Raw genomic sequence first — 21,366 nt, forward strand, 5'->3', positions numbered from 1 at the left:
CTGAGATGCAAACATCACAAGCTTAAAAATGCTGGAGTGTGCCAGATCGTCAGCTTGTGTAAATCTGATTTTTTTCGGTTGATTCCAGTGAAGTGGGGTTGATTTGCACTAACTGCTCGTTAGTCCTAGCATATTCTGTAGGAGTTTCTGGAACTGAAAGCCTGCTTGTGATTCCCCTGGTTTTATTTAAGTTTGCTACTCTTTCGCAACGTTGAAATAATGGGGATGAGGGGTTTAAAACTCCTGATAATGTACTTTGCTGATGCTGTAAGGAAAATATTCTGCTTTCTGAGTCATTTGCCCTGAGCTGACTTTTTTTTTTTTAATGGTTCAGGGGTTTCCTTCTTTAGCCATAAATTGCATGCAAATTCTTTTTTTGTGTGTGTGTCTGGTTATGACAGTGTGTGTATGTGAGTGCGTGTGTGTTTCTTCAGAAGCTAAGCCAAAGAGAGAGGCTGTTCCTTTAAAGCAAAACTGAAAAAAATGCCTTCAGGCATCCTATTACAGTGGAATGAGCCAAGGATCAGGATTTGCAGCTCAGCTATATAAACCCAGCAGAATCTGGCTGATCTGACCAGTTTGCCTTACTGTCAAACGTTTCTTTCACACACACACACACACACACACACATACACACACTCACACAGAATTAGGCATCACAACTTCTCTGAGTTTTGACAGGACGGCAACAAAGTCAGAAGCTGATAGCTGACTTTAACATCTTTATTTCATGGAGGCTGCTCGCAGCAGGATCTAATCTCTGTCAGAGTCTGTAAGGTAAGTCTGCTTCCTTCCTGAATTAAAAAACCCAGGAGCTCTTCTCCCACCCAAGTTTGCAATAACACAGCCTTCTGTTGTGACCCTCATGGATAGGACTTTATTCAGCCTGAGTAGTCAGGGAGCTTAGGAGGGAAGATTTTTGAACTGGAGCATGCCTGCCTTGGTTTGTCCGTATGATCCGATGCAATGATAATGTAAGAAACTTCTCAATGACGTTAATCTGATCCAATGAATGAATGAAGGATGGATTAGTTAAAGCTGGACATCTACAGGAATACGGGCAGAAACCTGACTGACAGGCTGGGTAGAAAATCAGATTTGGGATTCCCTCTTGGCTAGCCAGGTAATATAAATGTGTCCCCATCCTCACATTGTGTACCAGGTGCAATCCACTTGCAGTTCTACCTCCCAGGTAACTCCTCTTCCTTTGCTATTGTGTGTGACTTGGGAAAGAATCGGGCCCTTTTCCATTTGCCGTCTGCACACTGCTTTGCTCTGAACCTTTGTCACCTTTCTCCTTGCCCCCTCTGGCTCCAGTTTCTTTTAGAAGTCCAGTAACATCCAAGCCTTCTGTGGGGAGCAAAAGACAAAGGAAGATTCAACTGGTATCTTATTGCCAAGTATATGGGTGGGTTCTGGGCAGCGGGAGAGTGAAATCCTCCAGCATCATGGAAAAACCCGGCACTTGCTTTAACTGCTTGCTGCCGGCTGCACTGAGGTTTCTGCGTCACTGCCTCTGCACTCCCCAGTTAGCCTCAAATTGACTTAAAACAGGGAACTGACTGGGAGAAAGCCATTGCACCTAGCTTCATTTAAGACTTAAGCCTTCTTACTCAAAAGTCTGTGTTACATCACCTTTGCAGAGTTTTCCCTGCCTAATTCGCTCTCTGGCTACTGGGAGGTTGAGTGTTTGGTAATTGCTCTAAACTTCTGAAAAGTCTGTGTTGTGTCATGCTGGAGGAGATACGATCAGATTGACAGGACTGGGGCATGTCCCCTTGCATAGTGGAGACATGGAATTAAAAAGCATAGCAAGGTATTTATCAGATTTTCCTGACGAAAAAGAATAGAAATCGATGAGGTGCATAGACTGGGCAAAACCCTTCATGTCAAGCTGTTGTGTGTTTTTTCACCGTTAAAAAAATTAGTAAAAATTCATTTTACACACTTTATCATTAATGTTTTATTTTTTTTTTTTTCCTTTTTATTATGGTGAGATTCTGCGTTTGCCTTTTTAGATCTGTGAAACCTTACGGTTGCTGTAGTCAGTGAATGAGCTGGACAGCGGGGGGTAGCAACCGTGCTTTGAATTCTAGGAGGACTTGCAGAAAAGGGTTATGGGGTCTTTTTTTTTTTTTTTTCTTTTCTTACTGCTAATAGAAACTCGGGAGCAAATGAAAGCATTTAGCCAAAGGAAGAGACAAGTTCTATCTGCAGATGACCTTCCCTGGCACTGAATTTTGAAAGCACTTGAAGAGTTGTCAGGGAGTTCAGGACGAGCCCCTTTGCAGCTGCTACCTCTGCACCTTGCTCAGGGAAGGATGTGCATCTGAATTGAGCAGGGGGATTAGCAGCTGAGAAGAGGCAGAGGGAAGAGGGATGCTGTACAGGGCACTGCTTGCCCCCACTGTCACTGACCCTATCACCATCGCTATCCTCAGCAAATTGCTATTTGTTTGCCACGGTCCTTTGGTCATTAATTTTATCTTCTGATGCCTTCCAGCCCAGAGAAAATTCTTTGCAAGTGCCAGTCCTTAATCCTTTAATTACCGTTACATTATCAGTGTTTTCAAAGCCACAGGAGAGCCAAAGGATCTGCTGAAAAGCACACAGTCTGCAGATTAGTGTGTCATGTCTCATTTGGAGGGAATCTGGTATTGTGTAGCAGAAGTCTCATCCAGGTACATTGTGGAAATAGACATATGATAAGAGAACAAGCCAAATCCAATCCTCCCATTGAATTATAAGTGCTTAATAGTGCTAGAGCTTAGCTGAAATATCCCTATACTCAGACTAAAAAGTGCTCTGCAAAGCTACAGGTAATTTGTTAGCTGGGGGTCTTTGTTAATGCAAATCTATTCCTTCTTTGATCCCACCTCTTCTTTAAGTGTGGACCACATCTCCCCTGTATTCACTTAAACTTAACTATCCTGTTGTTAGAAGAGCATTTCTATAGGTGTTCAAACTTCAGCTAGGAGTAGCTTATTTTTAACATTACTGCTTTTTATAAGTGTCTAAAAAAAGCTGAAGACTATTTGAATGTGAAGATGTTCTGACTTGCTGTAAAGAGACTGTCAAAGTTTTTTCTTGAGTATTGTTTCACTTTTGATAAAATGATGAGATTAGGTGGGAAGGCCTGTGCTTCTTGGGACTTTTTCATCCTTTCCTTCCCAAGAGCAAAGCAGAACTGAAGAGCAAGTGTGTGTTTGAAACAGTGATGTTGCTTTGGAGCCAGAGCTTTAACTCTTTCATCGCTCTGGCAAAACCATTCGAAACAATAGACCTGTTTGTGCTGCTGTCTGCCTTTTTCCTATGACAGTTAATCTGTTCCTATAGCTTTGTAGGGTGTGCTCAAGAGATTTGAGTGGTGCTAAGCAGTAACGAAGGATACTGGATTGTATAAAATAGTTGTCTGGTGTAAACGGATGTCCCACACTGGCAAATCTGTAAGGGAGAAAGAGTTTTCATTCAGTGGCTGTTTCCATTACTGAATCCTGGTATCTGTCTAAGTTGGACATTATATTTGGAAGTAAGTTTAAATGCAGAGTGGTTTCTGCTTTGTTATCAGCTACACATTTACCTGTCCTGCATGTATGGCACACAGTGAAACATGAGAAATTCAGAGTAGAAAAATTACTCTAATTTAAAGTCTGTGACTTGATATGTTCGACCTTGGAAATATACATCACAGCACTACTGAGCTGAAGGGCAAGGGACATTCATAGAGTCTGGTGTCTCATAAAGTTCCAGGCTTAGAAATGTATGATTTGTACCACTAGAAAGTTAGAAATCCCAGCTTCTCAATAATAAAAAGGTGTTTGTTTTGAACCGTGGCAGGTTGAGATACTGGGCTTTCAAATTGTGCTCTGATTTACCAACATGTACTTTCTCTGACTTGATTTCTGGTGTGACTTTAGTGCACCCTTCTCAAGGACTGATCATTGTCATCAAAACCAGTGGCTATAAACTATAGATATGTGAAAATACTGTTACGTGTAGTAGCTACCCCTGGTAGTTTTAAGGAAGTGGCTGATGTAATATTTCAGAATAATCAGTGTTAGCAAATCAGGAAACTGAGGAAAATAGCTGTCACAGCTTATTAAATTAATGGGCAAATATTTTATCATTGTCCAAGCTCAGAAGTTTGCAAAGCTGGTGCAAGGAATTGTAAGACATGTAACATTTAGTTCTGGATAGAAAATATCAAAACTTGAACTTGGGAGATAGAAGTGACCTGTACACATCCCTTATTTTTTGAGTTTATAAGATGTGATTTGATTGACTAAACTGCTTGGTATCAAAGTGGATTTGCTGTCTGCGGGTTGTTGGTTTTTTGTAGGAGTTTATTAGATGCTGATGATGTTATTGCTACAGCGTTTTAGCATCTCATTGTATTACAAAGAGTGAACAGACATGGTAAGTGATGCTGTTTGACATAAAGAACTTACAATTGCTATCATTAGCAGTAAAAAAATTGTTTGTGTTGTGAAGAGAAAAGAAGAAGGAATTGGAGTAGTGGGAGGAAGATCAAATGAACAGCCCTGACAGACAGTGTTGAGCTGTCTCAGTTTCCACTGAGCTCTGGGTTTTATACAAGTGTGAAACTCCCCCTAGCTCAGCGCTCACTGTCCATTCGTGCGTTCGATCCTCTGTCCAATCTGAACTGAAGTTAAATGCCTTCCACATGTGGGAAAAGTTAAAAACTGGGCTTTCTTCCAGCTAGTGAAATCTTTCAACGTATGATGTAACTGCACTGTGCAGAGTGGGCAGGCTGAGGAGGGGGAGGCAGAAAGGGATTCTGCCTGACAAGAGATGTCTCTCGGTCCCGCAGAAAGTAGTTGGGTGTTAAAAGAAGGAGTATAGTAGGGATCCTTCTGCAGAAAGTACAAAGTTTCAATTACTTAGTATCTCTTTTTAACATTCACTATTAGGAGAAAGCTCATTACAGTGTGTTGGAATGATATATGTGCAATTATATGCATGGCCTTAATATAATATTTTGCTGGATTTCTGTATGCATCGTTTCTCTCTCTCCTACATACTGCATATCCCGATGCTGACATAACAACAAAATAACCTCTAAAGCTTCAGTTAGTCTATGTGTATGTAGTTAGAGTGTCTTTAAAGAATACCAGTTAATATACAAGGGCTGACGTATCCCATGAAGCACTCATCAAAAGCTAATGTGAGATTTTGCTGCTCAGGCTATGGAGTCAACAAGAATAACCTTCCATGTATGTTTTTGTTTCACTTATGCATGAGTCAGTCTCCAAAGATAAATTCATCCTGTTGGAAGCAATTTCTCCAAATTCACATCCTTAATTGTCTTGCCACTGTAGTTTCAATTAAACTAAGGTGGGACATTGCCAAGTTTTCAGAACTTCCAACCAGCGAGTCCCTGTGTACGAATAGCCTGTGGCATTTTGTATTCTTTGGGGAGCGGAGAACAACGTTGCCAAGTTTGCATTCAGTCATCCATCACATATTAGCCTACTGGAGGTCCATTCTTCCCTAGCAATAGGGGAGCTCTGCTTCCTACTTAGAAAGATTACTCACACAGAAAGCTCTTTCCCTGTAACCAGAACTGCACAGGGAAGAGAAAGGAAGCTTTCTTCAATTCATATAAGTGCTCAATTTCCAAACCCTTGACAAAAATGATATTGTTTCATGCTTAGAAAACATATTCCTTTTAGTAATTGAGTAGAAAGTACAGGGTGGTGGAACAGAAATCTTTTTTAAACAAATTTCAAAACCAGTTGCTTGAATCATAGGCATGACAAAGGTCTATTGTAGTAGTCTGCCTCTTCCCCATGCCAGGCTGTAGCATTGACTATATGTGTATAGATATTGGCCAAGATATTTAAAGGAGCCTGAAATTCTGTGCCCAGGGAAATTCCACTGTAATGGGTTTGTTTTAACAAAGTACTTGAGCATTTGTGCTTTTTCCCAAGATGCACTGGAACATCATAACCTTGTGAACCTAAAGTTCCAACTAATAACTTTTTATGGCATTAGGATATTAACCAAAATATCAACCCAAACTGTCTTGATTCTTCTTTAAACTAATGTTCTTTTACAACATTCTAGCAGCACAAAGCTAAAAGGGGATGTAAACATCTTCTGACTATAAACAGAAATTAAACTGTGAGATCGTTTCCCTCTGTGTTCATCAAACTGGCTAAGTTGTTATTGCCACCATTAAGGATTGCCTGCTGAAAAGGGATTAAAAAAAAAAAAAAAAATTTAATTCCAGGAAAGAAGTTTGCTTCTTGTTCCCAAGAAATTGTAAGATCTGTGAAGAGACAGATTTTGTCAATCCGTTTTGGACTTGCCTTAAAGGCAGGGTGCAGGGATAGCAGGTGGGACAGCCAACTGCGAGCTGAGTACTTTTGACTGTGGGGTTCAGTGTCTTTGGTCTGGTGAAAAGCCTTTATTTGGACAGGCTAGCAGCTTTACTTGCAGTATGTGTTGTACAGCACAGTACAAGACCTTAGTGGCTGTCTTCCTTCTTGGCCTGGCATGATCCCATTTTGTCAGAAGTCAGTTTGTCAGGCTTTCAAAAGGAGCTCAGTGTCCACTTTGCACTGGTTCTTTGTTTCTACTGGTTCTTTTGGAAAACCAGCTTCTTCTGGATATGCTGAATCCTCCTAAATAGTTTCTCTGTGCTGTGTGACAAAGGTCTATGCCAAGAAAGATATAAAGGTAGCTTGTGATGTATAGGCAATCCATTCCTCTTAGTGCAACACAGTGTAACGCATATTTTTCCTTTACTTGTGGCTTGTACTTCCCTTCTGCATTGCTTGTACTGCAGTAATTCAAGTCTGACTGAGAATGAATGCTGCACACTGTAGACTACAAGTCAAATGAGAACAGGATGCGTATTAAGGGAAAGGTCTCAGATCATTTTTCTTATTGAAGTATCTTGGCAATGTAAATAGTTTCCAGGAAAAAATGCTGGCATTTCCCATAGTGAGCACTCCTTATGAGTGTCCTATCTATTTTTCCAGATAGGTGTCCAAGTGAAGTATTTATAGGAGGATATACCATCTGCAAGCCAGAGAATTTTTATTTCCACTGCCAAGTGTTAATTAGGATGTAGACTTATACACTTTACAGGTTAGCAAGTCAATCACAGTGATCCAGCACCACAAGTGCTGTGGTTCCAGATTTGATGGAAAGAATGAAGGACCTGGAGATGTAGAGCCCTGCTCAAATGCATTAGATGCTATTTACACTTTTCTTGTCGTTCTCAGGCTATTATTTCATATACTGTTAATTATATGTAACAGTACACTGGGATTTGAGAGGGTCACTGGCAGAAAGAGGGAAATATGTCTTCTACCAGCCAAGCCTGTGTGCCTGCCCATGCTTTCCCCATCAGTGGACACGGTGCCTAGCCTCTTGTGTCTGCAGCAGCTCAGTGTCACTGTCCCATCTGTGTTCTGTAGAAGCCCCGTGCTTACCAATGACATGGTAGTGCCATGTCGGTGCTGAGGAAGGTCATTTTGAATGAGTTTATTTGCTTTGATTTGGTTAGAATACCTCCAGATTTGGCTGTGAAAACATTTCCACATTACTTATGGTTTAGCCGGCACTATTCATGTGGGTGAAGGCTCATCTGTAAGAAAAGGGAAATGATCCAGAATTAACACAGTGCTTTCTAGGTTGTGGCTTGATTCTAGTTTGTACAAGTTATGTTGCTCAGAACATATGCAAGAGACTTTAAACTGTGTTTGTATCTCTCTCCAGATTTATACTTGCATCACACTTGATGTAAAAATGTGCAATTCTGATGAATATAAATACGCCCTACATATGCCATAATCCTATATCCTATAAATATGCCCTACCAGACTGATAAAAAGGGGGCCTTAATGCAAATAAAAGTAAAGTCTGCTGTATCTAACTTCATCTGTTTCACCTGGAGACACAGCTTGTTCTGCTGAGATGAGCGGTTATATGGGGTGCTGAATATACTTGCAGTATACCTGCTTGTCATTGTCTTAATCATACAGCAGAGAAATTTCTCTTTGCAGAGGATGCCTTGGCTTGATCTGATTTGGTCTGTGCTCATTTAGGTCAGGAGTACTGCTCCTGGAGTTACATGGGGAAGGACCAGTCTAATGGAGAGGAAATCAGAACCCTCTGAGCATTTTTCATGCATAAAGCAGCACTTCATTGCATTATTCCTTGTCTGCTTCATTTCAGCGTGCATTTCTGAGGGGATGGTTTTCTGTTTTGCAGACTTTGGAGGCTGCCAGCCAAATTCTCATGTGACACAATTGCATTGATTTCACTGGAGATCTGTTGCTGGATAATTGAGCTCCACATCCCTTCTTTTATTCCATGGCTCAAATTGCTGTCAGCTTAGACTTTAACACAGACAGGTTTCAAGTCACTGCGGGTTAAGAAAAGGAGGTCAGAGCGTTGTTGGTGGAGGTCTCTCAAGTCTCCCATTAGTGTAACAGGGCCCAATTTGTTGACATTTGAAGCAGCAGGGCAGAGTTTTGTCCGAGTTCAGTCACCGTTGCAACTAATCACTTGCTCAGAGCTGTGTATATGGCTGTATTTTCCATTACATTATATAAGTGCTTCTGCTTTAAATCAGAGCACTGAGAAAAATCCTCTGACCGGACTGTTTGGAAACGGCCCCTTCTCCGTTTTCAAGTGCCTTACACTCAATTTGCTTCATATTTTGTGAATCTAAATTTATATTTTAGTTTGTCTTGCCACACCATGGTTGATTTCACTTCATCGTCACTCTTTGTTATATATTTTGTGCTACTAAAATTCGCTACCATACCCTGGTACACCAAACATGGAGATTCTTGATGCTATGGCAGCTGACAGAACTAGGCCAAGCAGCCAGCTAGCCTGGGGGCTGTTACTGGAAGTCAGATTTCAAGGAACTCCTTCCGTGGTTTTGTAAGTTAGAAAAAAAAGTGCACATTTCTGCACATTTCAGATGCTAGTACCAAGGACAGAGGAGCTCTGGTGGGGAGGAAAAGCCGCCCAGACAAACTAATAATTGCTTGAAAAACAAAGAGTTTTCTGTGGACGGGTTACCTATATGCTTCCCCAGCTTCTGTTAAGAAGACCAAAGTCTGCTTAATGACAGGAGGCAAGTAGTAATAATTCTGATCACCAAAAATAATGCAGGCTTTTGTGGCTGGCTTCTGAGGCAGTTCAGAGGTGTCATTTGCAGTGCTAGAAGAATCACATGGTTAAATTGAAATAAAATTACAAACTGCGTGTGAATAACCACAATGAATTCTGAACGTATCCTGCTGCCTGCTGACCAGCATCATCTCTAGCAACTCATACTTCTTAAACACTTCTTGTTATTCCAGACCAATGCACATGTAAATTATTTGTGCACTTAGTTACAGCAAAGCCATTAAAACAGAATTCCACTTCACTTGCCTATATACGTGACATTCCTTCAGCTCAACTCACTTAAAATATGGAAAAAATGTGATGCTGGGTGTATGGAGTGGATTTTTGGCTTACCTCTTCCTTCAGAAGCACGAGCAATTTAAAAAACAGCTTCATCAGAGACGCTGAAAAAAAGCAATGTCGTCTCAGCGTGCTTAAGCTATTCACCTGCATACTATGCGTGTATTTGTTTAATGTGTCAGTGGCTCGTGGTTCTTATGAATGCAAAGATCCTATTTTCTACAGTGTAGTTTTCACTATCATCTTTGGTAAGATGAGGAATTTAGCACCTGCTTTTTATAGCTGCATCTCTTCACCTATTTATTCACATATTCGTATTATACTTGGCAGTAGTATTGGTGATTCATTTCCTATCTGTTGTTGTCAGTAGGAAAAAAAAAAAAAAGATACTTGATACCTCACTTGTGAATTCAAGGGACAAATGAAACTGTCCACATTTCTATCCCCAGAATTGGTTTCTGCTTTGCTCTCGGAAACTGTTGCTCAACCTAACATTGGGTTACCATTCTGAGACCTTTGTACTCTATAGTGAACGTTGTTTTTTACTTTATCTCTCTAGTTTTCATTATGGAGGTCAGGAGGTCTAAAATTTTCTAGGCTCAGCCTTGCAAAGTCCAGCTCTGTTTTTTCTGCCGGCGAAGATAGCATGAGTCCCGCACGGTCCAGCTTGCTGGGCCACACGCAGTCTCACTGTCAATCCAGGGCAGCTCCTCTAAAGTGTAAATGAAGACAGAATTGTATGAATTCATTTCAGAGCCAATCTTGGTCTCGATGCAAATGTGGAATGGAGCGAGGGCCAGTGTCACATAGCCAGTGAGCGAAAGGAGTGGAGGAAAAAATCAGAAGCCCTGAGTTCCTCTCCTTCCCATCTTATCACAAAACCACTCTGTGAAATGGGCTGTGGAAAACCTAGGGATGGTTTTGGGAGAAACACTGTGGAGAAGGGTCTGGAAATTGAACAGATCTTTGTATGTGGAATGAACGTAAGTAGCTGTGATTCATGCAAAAAAGCATACAAATCTCAGAGTTTGAAACAGCATCAGCACAGCCCTCAAAATAATTCAAAGTGAAGTCTCTAGTGTCTACCCAGAGAATAATGAGCTCCTGACAAAGTGTAACTTGGCAAAAAAACTTTCCAAAGACAAGTTTAGAAAACTGTAGATCTTTTCCAGTTCTACATACGTCTTTGCTATGGGGAGAAAAAAGCCAAGAGAGAAAGCAAATGCTTTTGCTATTAGAAAGGCTTCATTAAAAGGTACAGTACATATTCAGGGACAAGAGTGATTTCTGCTTGAGACTGTGTACAAAAATTGCTTTTGTTATGAAAAGTGGTATTTTGTTTGTTTGTTTTTTGTTGTTGTTGTTTTTAAATATTGGAAAAGAAAATACTGTTTTTGTCTAGGCTGTGTCAGTCAGAGGCTCTTTTCTTCCAGCTCTGAAAGCTTCATAAAGAGCAGAGATTGCTTTGCAGATGGAAGAAAAAAAAAAAAAAAAAAAGCGTTTAGCAGATGCATAGTCCTTTCTTTTTACTTTTTTTTTTTTTTTTTTTTTTTTAAATCTCAGAAGTTTGTAGCAAATTGTTGTACTGGGCCGATTGCTGTGCACCCTGCCATGAGTCTGAATGCAGCTCAAAAGCACCCCACTGACCTGCTTGTTTTTTTTTCTCTTTTCTGAGTTCCCATTTCCAAAAATTGATGCTCAGGTATCTGAGCTCTTAACAAAAAAACAAGCCCCAAGTGCACACTGGGTTTCCTGTTAACTTGTGCCTTGTCTCAGTCATTGAGAGCTAGGCTGGATGGAGTTGGTGCTGGTTCTCCTATAGTTACCTCTTCTGAGTTTCTCTCTTTCAGTTTATATATGACACATTTGAGTATTCTACCCCTTAAAATAACTAGCTAGTTTCTTGTGGCTTGGATAAAATTCCTTGTGTGGTTTGAGCTGGATGTAGAATTCTTCTTTGCTTCCTGCCCAAAAGCATGAATCACGGCAGTTGTGTAACAGCAGCAGACGTTGCTACACAACGGTGGACACATCTCATCGTGGAGGAAGGTTGGGTGTACGTGTGTGCACGAATGTCTCCTCTGCTGATTTCATAAAACAGTCTGGAGACTGTTATAGATGAAAGGGCATTCTGTAGATGTAACTTACTTGGTTTGGACCTCCTATTTTGTCTCAGTTGCAGATTTTTCTCAAATTCTGGTGTGTTTCTCTGTGGGTTTTGTTAACCTTATCATTTATTTCCATGGGTTCATCTTTTTATTCTGGTAATTGGCTTGGCACATCCTATGGTTTGGCTTCAGATTAAGTATTCAGTTTCTTATTGTTACCCTAGAATTTCCAGCAGTCATGTAGTTATCTGCATATTTGCTGCACATCTCTGGTCAGACTTTCTTCTCCAGTGCCAAGGATATTTCTCTGAGATTCTTTTTCTTCCTTATATTGTAGTAGATAACTCTCCAGTTCTTTGTTCCATGTATATTTTCTGGCAATTCAATAGCAGTCTTCAGGAAAGTGTCTAAGTATTGAAGTAAGAATTTGACAGTACCTTCCCGTGAGGTCCTTGCAATACTTATTTCACCAAGAAGCATGCTCCCCCTGTGAGGTTTTACCAATGGATAAACTGAGACATACCAGACAATTTATAAAATCATTTCAGGAAACTTAAGTTTCAGTCCTGGGTTCTAACCACGAGACCACACCACGGTTAATCCCAAGGTTGTGAGCACTTTCTGGAGTCTCTGCCGGGGGCACATGGTTCTGTGGGAACCCCACACGTCCAGCCCTAACGAGCCAGCTCTATTTAGCTTCGTATCTCCTCTTACGGTTCCAAAGACTGAGACTGCAGACCCTTGGTTGGGAAGCTTTTGTCTCAACTCCTGTTGAGAGGTAGTTTTTCCAGGCCTGGGGAATCCATTCAGTGGGAGGCCTGTTCATTTTTCACTTTGCAATGACACTGCCAGGCTGCAGCGTACTCCTCACCATGCTGTTGAACTGTCACACCCAGATGGATGTTTTCTTTGGCTGCCCTATACATCAGTTCATCTCAAATTTTATTTCCATCTTAATATTCCCATCAGTCAGCAGTTGACTCCCCAGTAGGTCCATCTGGCACTTTGTGTTCCCCAGTTTCATAAAGGAGAGTCTCCAAGATGTCCATCCTCACAGCACCACAAACCACAGCTTTGTGGTAGAGCAGCAGGGAGTTGTGTGCTCCCTTGCCTGCAGTCACCTCCCACATGTCCCAGCAGGACAAATCCAGAGGGTATTTACTCCTTTTCTTGGGCTGCCTGCATGGCAGGACCCAAGTCACACCAACATACAAACTGCTGTTGCAAATGGCTAGAATATATTAAAAAAAAAAATGTTTGATCTGAATGAACACTTGTTTGGCTTTTTCAGCTCAACATTCACATTTTCATCTCTCTACATCATAAAGAGAATACACTTAATCTGTTAAAAAAAAAAAAAAAAAACACGTATTTTGTAGATGGAACATTTTCATTTCCTGGGCTTTGCAGCCCTGAGGTAGAAAGGAGCTGCAGCATAAGCCATGCGAGACATTGCTTCAGTCAACCCACTGCAGTTTGCATTATTCACATAAATTCATTGAGCGGCATCATTTTTACGTGATCTTATCCTCATTTTGCCTCAAACAAAAACTGCATTTTTTACAAAAAGTAACGCCGAGACATATTTTTAGCTGCTGAGAGTCACTGGAGTGCCACAGGTCATATTCACCAGCTGGTCTAACATGCTTTGTAGGGAAAGAGACAGTGGGGTTGGCTGGTACACCAGAACAGTACAATCCCATTAGAAAACAGAGACATCTGAGTATTTGCCCCCTCTGCTTCCCCACCTACCCCCTCCTCATCAATTCTTTCTTCTCCTTTCACAGGCTTTCAAGCTGTTTGTTTCTCATCTTCAGCCAAGGCTGGTTCCTGCCAAGCATGCCGCGGGTGTGGGAGGGCATATTATTTACCAGCAGCTACGATAGTTGTGGTGGGTTTTGTAGAATTAGCAGGCCTTGCCTTGCAAATATAAGAATCGGTGTCCCCAAGATGATCAGAAACAGGAAGGTAATAATACAATCGGCCATCAACAGTAAAAAGCTCATCAGCATTTGTCCCACTGTTCTTGAAGTATTTTGGTACCTGAAAATTCAGTTTGGTATCTAATGGTGTTTTGAAATGCACCAACAAGCCTTTACTTCCCTGTGGGTGCCCTTCCATTTTTAGAGGTGTAATTGAACATAAGATTCATTTTCTTTCTCCTGTCCTGGGATGGAGGAGCACATGAGCACTGTAGTTTCACTTCAGTATTACTTTTCATTTAGTAACTGAACTCCAGCGTGCTCTGTTTTATTGGAAGAAGAAGGCTGAAGACATGACTGAGACAGTTATTCTTTCAAAAATGCCATTTTGTTCAAAGCAAACCCACAGAACAAAAATTACTGGTTTCAAAGATGACTTCCTCAGAATGGTTTCTCAGGTGTAGGATAGAATTTCTTGATGAGAAAGGGAACTCCTGAATTGCTGCTGATACTTTACTTTTCTTCTTGCTGAGTGTTCAGAATTGAATGAAAAATGGTATCTTTCAATGGCAAAGTAAGGGTTGTGAAAAATTTTTAATCAGCTGTATCTGTTACTTTGTCATCAGTCGGTCACAGCTGTTTTCTACCGCTCTTTTTTTTTTATAGCCGACATTTATACAGCTGTTTGTTTGCCAAGACAACCAATGGAGAGGACAGGGAAGTACTAAATGAAACAATCCACAAGGAGAGGAACTGAGGTTTTTGGTTTTTGTTTGTTTTCTAATACAGTGGTCCACTGATGTAACCAAATACCTAATGTGAATTAATACAATTCTAATAAGCACAAGTATTTAATAACAGGTGTCTTACAGCTTATTAACATCTTCAACTTTGCTGTTCTTAGACTTCACAATCTAAGGTGATCTTGGATGTGTGTCCTGTAAGGGAAATTAATGATGATTTAGCTAAATTCATTCTTTCCCTGCTGTCAGAGCTGAGCTGCTATTCCTGGCACATGGTGTAGGGGTACCACAAAACACTACAAAAGGTGTCTGAGCCGCAGTGCAAAACATTCTTATACAAAGGGCTGAGTCTTTCTCCAAGTCAAATAACAATGTGGGGTATGTTTTAATTTACCTCCAGTGTTTTGGTAAGGATTTCACTACTGCAGAAAGTAGGCTCTGTGTCACTCCAGCAGTGAGTGGTACAGGATGGCTTCTGGAAGGCTTTTACTGTCAGAATGGTGCACTGTGATCCTTCGAGGTGAAACATGCCATATGGATGCATATAACTATTACCTGCCACAGGGTTGGGTGCTGTAGAAAATTTAAAAATAGATTAAGAGCTTTGTTCTGTCATTTGAGAACAATGACTCCCTCTCTGGTGCCCCTTCCCCATCTTACTCCCTCTGTTTTTCCTGTTGGATAAAACGAAAAGGAAAAAGAAAAACAACATAACAATTTATTTATTCACTTCTCGATTCTGCCTGAGACTGTTTTTTAAAGACCCTTCCTTTGTGAGCTTAATCAGATGCTTGATAACAGAAAAAGCGTTGCTAACTAACCCAGGGCACAAAGAAGCCCCTTCAGAGGAACACATGACCTCATCGACAGGATTACTCTATCACATGAATTCAGACTCCATCGCACACCCAAAATAAATGTTAGGCTCCGTTTGCAGCGAGGTGCTTTATTCGCCTGCCTTCAGAGGGGCATAAGCTTTGCCAACGTCTTCCTCAGTCACTGGGATTAAAAGTGTATGGAAATTCAGCACAAGAGGCAGATTTTCCTGGTCACAAATAACCTGCTGTGCACTCAAAAGCTGCTGGCTGGACCAAGCCTTTGGGCCGTTGCCTTCCTGGAACCAGGGAGCTCTGGCACAGGTTTGCAGTCGCAGAGCAAGTCTGGTTTTCACTCACAGCTCCCATTGTCTGTCTTGGTTTTGTTGGGTGCTCAGAGCTTCGACAGCCAAGGGCTGGCTCTGGGAATGTTTCTGGCGTCAGATGCAGCGCTCCCAAGACTAACCCTTTGCCAGAAGGCGGCACGCATCCCTCCCTAATGTATAAGAAGCAGCACTATTGTATTGTCTCAGTGCTCTCAGGGTTTCTAGCACTACCATCTGACAGCATCAGTATTCTTAGAATATCCTCTTTACAGCCACTCTCAGGAAGTACGTGGATATTTTCTAGCCAGGTGCTTTGAAATGTCAGAGCAAAGACATAGCTTGTATTTCCCTGTGAATGCAGAGCAAGACGTGGAGAGCGATGCAGCCTCCCACCCAGGCACACTTGTGCTGGATATAAGGTATAGTAGCAGAGACCTTACGGTCCCCAAGAAAAGGCAGGAAAGGCCTCTGACATTGATGAAGTAAAATTAACTGACATGACAACATCCTGCCAAGTCACGAGCTGGAGGTATGTTTGGTACAAGTCACGTTATCCATAGTCAGGAGCCCAGGAGCGTGCTGTAAGGCAAGACATAATCAACGTAGATGTGATGTGCCATTTATTTGTTTCTAATTATGCACAATTAACAATACAGTACATGAGAAATTAAACACCAAATTATGGGCACAGACTGAATATTTCTGCATTGCACTTCTAAGTCAGCAATTATCTTCATTCAGTTTGAATTTGGATAAATTTACCAATTCCAGTGGTACCAAAAATGAGTTATTACAAGCTATTGATTCCTGTGTTTAGTATGGGTCTCTTCCTGAGTCTGGCTGGCTATATATAACTATTACATAATGCCACGTTGGAGGCTCCTTATGTAAACATTGGATATAAAACAACTGTGTTTAAAAAGTCATAAGGCTCTAACACAAGCCAAGAGAAGCTGGGATATTATAGGATTCAGCAGATGTCGTTCCCTTAGGGTCTGATCCTGAAAATGTGAGTTCTGCATAATGCTTGTGATACCTGCTGGTGGGACAACAGATGCTGCAAACCTTTGATCTGGAGGTTTCCCAGCTGATATTTGTTATCATTTCGATTAAGACACTATGCTCAAGACAATATGATTGTGTCATGTTGCGATACAAGCCATGCCTTTACATTTCTTTAAGGAATAGCAGGCTTTTTTTTTCAGTGTGGCAGGATGGACTTATGTCTGTGAAGTTATCTGCAGGAGATGACACTCAGGGTAGTGCAGGTTCAGCTGCATCTTTTTCTGCCCTGCAGTGCTGGCTGTGAAAGCAAAGGCTGGGGTATTCCTGCAACGGCCCACCCCTTCGCCTGCCTGGAGAAGGAGCATCCCTAGGTTACTTCTAATATTTGGCTCGTGACTATGCCTAGGAGCTGTTCCTCCTTGCACACAAGTTTGATTTACCCTAAACGAGGCCCCAGAAAGATCAAACCAGGTTGTTGCTAGTCTGACATCCTGCCATAAAGTGGTTTGCACCCTACTCCGGGTGCTGTAAGCATGCCTCAACCCACCCCAGGTGGGTGGCTGTCATCCTGCCGAAGCCATCTTCCAGCAGCTGGCTGTGAGCCGCCAGGGGATGGGTGCCGGGGGTGTTCTGCAGGAGGTGAGATCTGTAGCAGGCCCTGGGGGCTCATGCCACACAGATCTGCCCAGGCAAAGCACCACTCTTCGGCTCCTGTTCCTTGTGGGGGGTGGAGGGGAATTATTCTTCTCAGTCTTGTTCTGGGGATGTGTAGAACGCACTTGAAATGTAAATCCCCTTCAGTAACACAGAGCATTGCTATGAGGCTAATCTTCTTTTAATAATGTTAAACACAGGTTTGTTATTTAATTTCCTCCAATGGTGGCTGGCCTCTGGAATGGCTCCAAAGGAAGCATTGAGTTTATTCTATAAATAATTACGTAGGCATGGCCTTAACAAGAGTATCTTATATCCAGCAGCCCTAAACAACATGGTAGTTGTTTCAGAGCAGCTCTGCTCCAGCCAGAATGTATAATATCCAAAGGCATCTCATTTGCCCTTTTCACCACTAATCCTATCTACTGTCTATCTGTGGTCCATTTAGGAGGTGACTGTGATCAAACCTTCTGTTAAGAACTGTAGCCACTTGGCTACTATTCCTTAGCACACTTGGCTTGCTCTAATATAGGTGGATACTCTATCTACATGCAGTAAGAGAACTTCTGGTACAAAGATCATAGAATTTAGGCAGAAAAACTGAGAGGAGGGAAAGTCTACAGAGCAGAATCTCTTGAGGAAATTGGAAGTATCAAAGGAATTAAGTCATTTAGTGTCAGTTACTTATACCTTATTTAGGATGCAAATCTTCTACATACTTATTAGAAATCAGAATGTTAATTGACTTGGCTAAACTCATTCCAGAAATTAGGAACAACCTCAGATCTCACAAGTCCCAACACAGTGCCGTTTCCATACACCTGGCTCTCCTCTGAGTTCCTGCTCCTTTGCTCTCGATGATATAGCAGCAGCGTATTCAGACTGAATTTCTTTGCTTTTCTCATCATCAGCCAGGTAATTTGTAAGAAACATAAATTGAAAAAGTCTTTAGGACTGTGAAACTGGAAGGCACCTCTTGGTCGTTGAGTTCAATATCCTGTTATTGCAGGCACCTCATCATATAATGTGTTTTTCACTTCTGTTTAATTATTGCATGTTTTCAGCAGTCCTTTTCTCCCAGCTGCATCTCTGCCAGCTGACTTCATTTTTCATTTAATTCATGAGATTTGCTCACTAACACTTAACTGATCAAAGGTGTTACTGATACTGGAAGAAGACCACCTCTGATCTCCGAACTTCTGCTCTGCTTTGAAAAAGAGCCAAGCTCATTGTTTAGTTTAGAAATGTCTGTTTTCTCTCTGAGACCCTGAACAAGGATAGACCTAGGGAGATTTTCCATGGCTAAGAATACAAAACTCTTGAAACAAAGTAGTTTATAATGGAATAATCATGCTAATTTAACTCAAAATAGTCACTGTACGACAGAAGGTTTAGTCTCTCAAGGGGCTGCTTTTATGCTTATCATTCAGAATTTACCGTAGCTCTTTCACATTTTTATGGATGTTGGCTTCAGTGGGTTATTTTTCCTCCCTCTTTGTGGCACTGTCATGCTGATGCCTTTGAAATATGAGCCTTTGCTAAATTCTAAATTGTACACAAAGCAATTAATTAAAATTCCTTCTCAAAGAGCCTTGGCAAAGTCCTGTCTATATGCTGCTTTTCAGCCAAGGTAGAATGGGCGGAGGCTAAAAGGAATCCGAATGGTTTTATTTAAAGATGACGTACAGTAGGATCTGTGAACCAGAAACTACACAGCTTCCCAAAAGTAGAAATGTTATCTAAGAGCTGAAGCCAAAGATGAAAAATTAACTGGAGTGAGGAGTTCAGGCTTAGCTGAGTGGTGTTTAATGTAGGACCTCAGGGGCTGGATGGGGCAAAAAGTGTGTGTGAATCTTTTTTATTGCTGCTCTTTGAAGCAGTCTGAGGTACGAGTCTGACTGTAATTCAAATGATCACCAGGACCTACTGCAGGGCTCATTTATGGTAGTCTAAAATCTGTTTTATTTATAGTAGCAAGTACAGTGGCATGATGAGGCTCGCAGAACATACAACGCATGCATTCTGCACATGACAACTCTAATCTAGGAGAGCTCAGAAATCGATCATGAATTAATTGTGAAAATCAGTTCCCATCTCTGTGTACAAAGTGCTGGTATGTGTGAGTGTTCTCAGCCCCGGGAACAGGGGTTCCTTGCAAACATCCAGTGCCAGCACTGGATGAAACACAGATGGCTTCAGGATGTATCCAGAGCTCTGAGCTGTGGGAGCTTAACCACATCAAAGACAAAATACCAGTTTGTTCTTAAATAATAAGAATTGAGGTCGTAAAGGCAGAATAAGGAAAAAGAAAGTGTGGTACTAGGATCTGGTGCTGTGAGGTGCTTGCGCTTGAACTGCTGTGATGAGACTCAGTAAAACTGGATCCTGCTTTCAGCTTTGTGAGACCTGCCCTGGGTGAAACACGTAGTCCTAATGCAGAGGCTTCTAGGAGCTCAGGTGTCTCAGTACAGGCCTCTTTGTGTCTCAGTTTCCCGTATTTAAAATGGGGGAATGAGGCTTCATCTCTCCACTCTAACTGCTAAAACTTTTGGAAAAAAGGTTTTCTGTCCCCCGTAAAACACATATGGATGCCAAGGGGTCCTTGTTCTGGACTTATGGACATTGCTGAATCATTTCTGTATCAGAAAGTGAATTTTATTACTCATACCACCCTGTGTCTTTAGATTTTGTGCTTCTCTAGTTAAGCATATTTTAAAAGTTCCATTCCAGTTGTTTCCTTTCTGCCTCTGTCTCCATACAGTTGTTCCACGGAGTGCTTTCTTCCTCTTGGCACTGTTGGGCATCCACTGGCAGAAAGATTTTCTTGGCTAATTCTTTCTCTCCGTTTGACTTTCAGGAATAGGTTCGGTCTGCAGATCTGGAGCTGGGTAGGAGAAAGGCATTGAAATCCATGCCTTTGCATGTTGTCATTTATAAACAGGGGGGATCACAGGGTCTGGATCGCCTGTTTGCTTGTGGGTTTACCAGGTTTGGGATTTCTTTTCAATTAAAAAACAAACAAACAAAACAAAAAACATCTCCCTACAGAAATGTAGGGATGTTATAGGAATCCCTAGCACACATGCAGGACTGATTTTCTTCATGAACTGCCCAGAGATAGAAGTGAAGTTGTTTGGACGTGAATTAGAGGTAAGTCCTCACTGTGCAACTGGGACCTGGATGGATTACAGCCTATCACGCTGCATTTTATCTGATAGAACTTTTGAGAATAAGGGAGTTGGCTTCTTTCTTTCTTCCCTGTTACTTATGAAAACAGGTTTTCCTGTGCTTCTGCAGTTGACTTAAGACTTCGAAGAAAATTTCTGAATTATGAATATTTCCCCTTGGAGTTTCACCTCCTAAAGTCTTGTTTGTGGTGTCCGATTGTTGTTGAAACAACTGCAGATTCTCTTTTGCACGTACTTTGTAAGCCTCGGAGAAAACAGTGGATTTTCTGAGTTATATTTTCAGTTTTCTGAGTCAGATTTGGCTGCCTTAAAAATCTTCTCCTTAGAATGATTACAATGTAAATAAAGGAGAAAAGCACAGCAACAATTTGGCTTTGGTTGTGTCTGCTGGAAAGATTCATCACTGATACTTCAGAACTATTATGAATTTCAGCTCTAAACTGTGACATAGTATAGTTTGACCTACACTGGGACTCCCTGCTGATTCCTTTGCCCTGTTGCAGTTGGGAATGGAAAGAAAATGATTTTCTGTAGTTACAAATTTATGGAAACAGCAATGAAAGATGATGAAATCAGAACTGTTCATGTTTTGGCCTGCTGTGTCAAAACTTGCAGTCTCCCTCAGTCTCTTTCTTTGCGAACATTTCAATTTACTTCAGATTTAATCCATCTGTTTGAGAAGATGCCTGGAGCCTCGAGAGTCACATGCTCTTGGCAAAGCTATATTGTTAGCACTTTTTCTTCAAAAGGTTGCATCTTTTGAAAATCTTCCTTGTAAAAATGCACGCTGGAAAACAGCTTCAATTTATTAATCCTCTGTAACAGTGCTGCTTTTATTCCTTGTAGAAAGTGCATATGTCCCTGTGTCTGCAATGAGGGAGTACCCCAGGTCCGATCAGATTCCCAGCATGACTCTTTTGTCTGTATGGCAATAGATAAGGAGAAGAGCACCGTGATATCATGAGGCCAGTGCCTACACACAGGCACTGCTGGATACCCAAGTCTTGAGGGAACAGATGGCTAGATCACACGTTGCTGGAAATTATTGAAATATACAATTTCTTCTGTTAACAAATCACAGAAAGCTATTTTGACATAAGCAATTACCAAGCCCTAAAATGCACCATTCTGTTTTCTGCAGAGGGCTGT

The 21,366-nt window shown here is 41.4% G+C and overlaps 1 protein-coding gene across 9 annotated transcripts in view; it reads left to right on the top strand.

Annotated features, from left to right (window-relative positions):
• The first annotated feature begins 547 nt into the window (after positions 1-547).
• Positions 548-21,366, top strand: part of TNC (tenascin C) — a 73,747-nt gene continuing 52,928 nt past the window's right edge. For 3 of the 9 annotated variants that reach the window (XM_066980493.1, XM_066980495.1, XM_013182860.3), the window contains exon 1: positions 554-777. The gene's annotated coding sequence lies outside the window, so the exon portion shown is untranslated. Of the gene's footprint in view, positions 778-21,366 lie in introns of all 9 variants that reach the window. The other 6 variants (XM_013182857.3, XM_013182858.3, XM_066980490.1 and 3 more) reach the window with 5 other exon arrangements.

Source organism: Anser cygnoides, chromosome 20 (genome assembly GCF_040182565.1).
Source record: "Anser cygnoides isolate HZ-2024a breed goose chromosome 20, Taihu_goose_T2T_genome, whole genome shotgun sequence".
NCBI classification, from domain to species: Eukaryota; Metazoa; Chordata; class Aves; order Anseriformes; family Anatidae; genus Anser; species Anser cygnoides.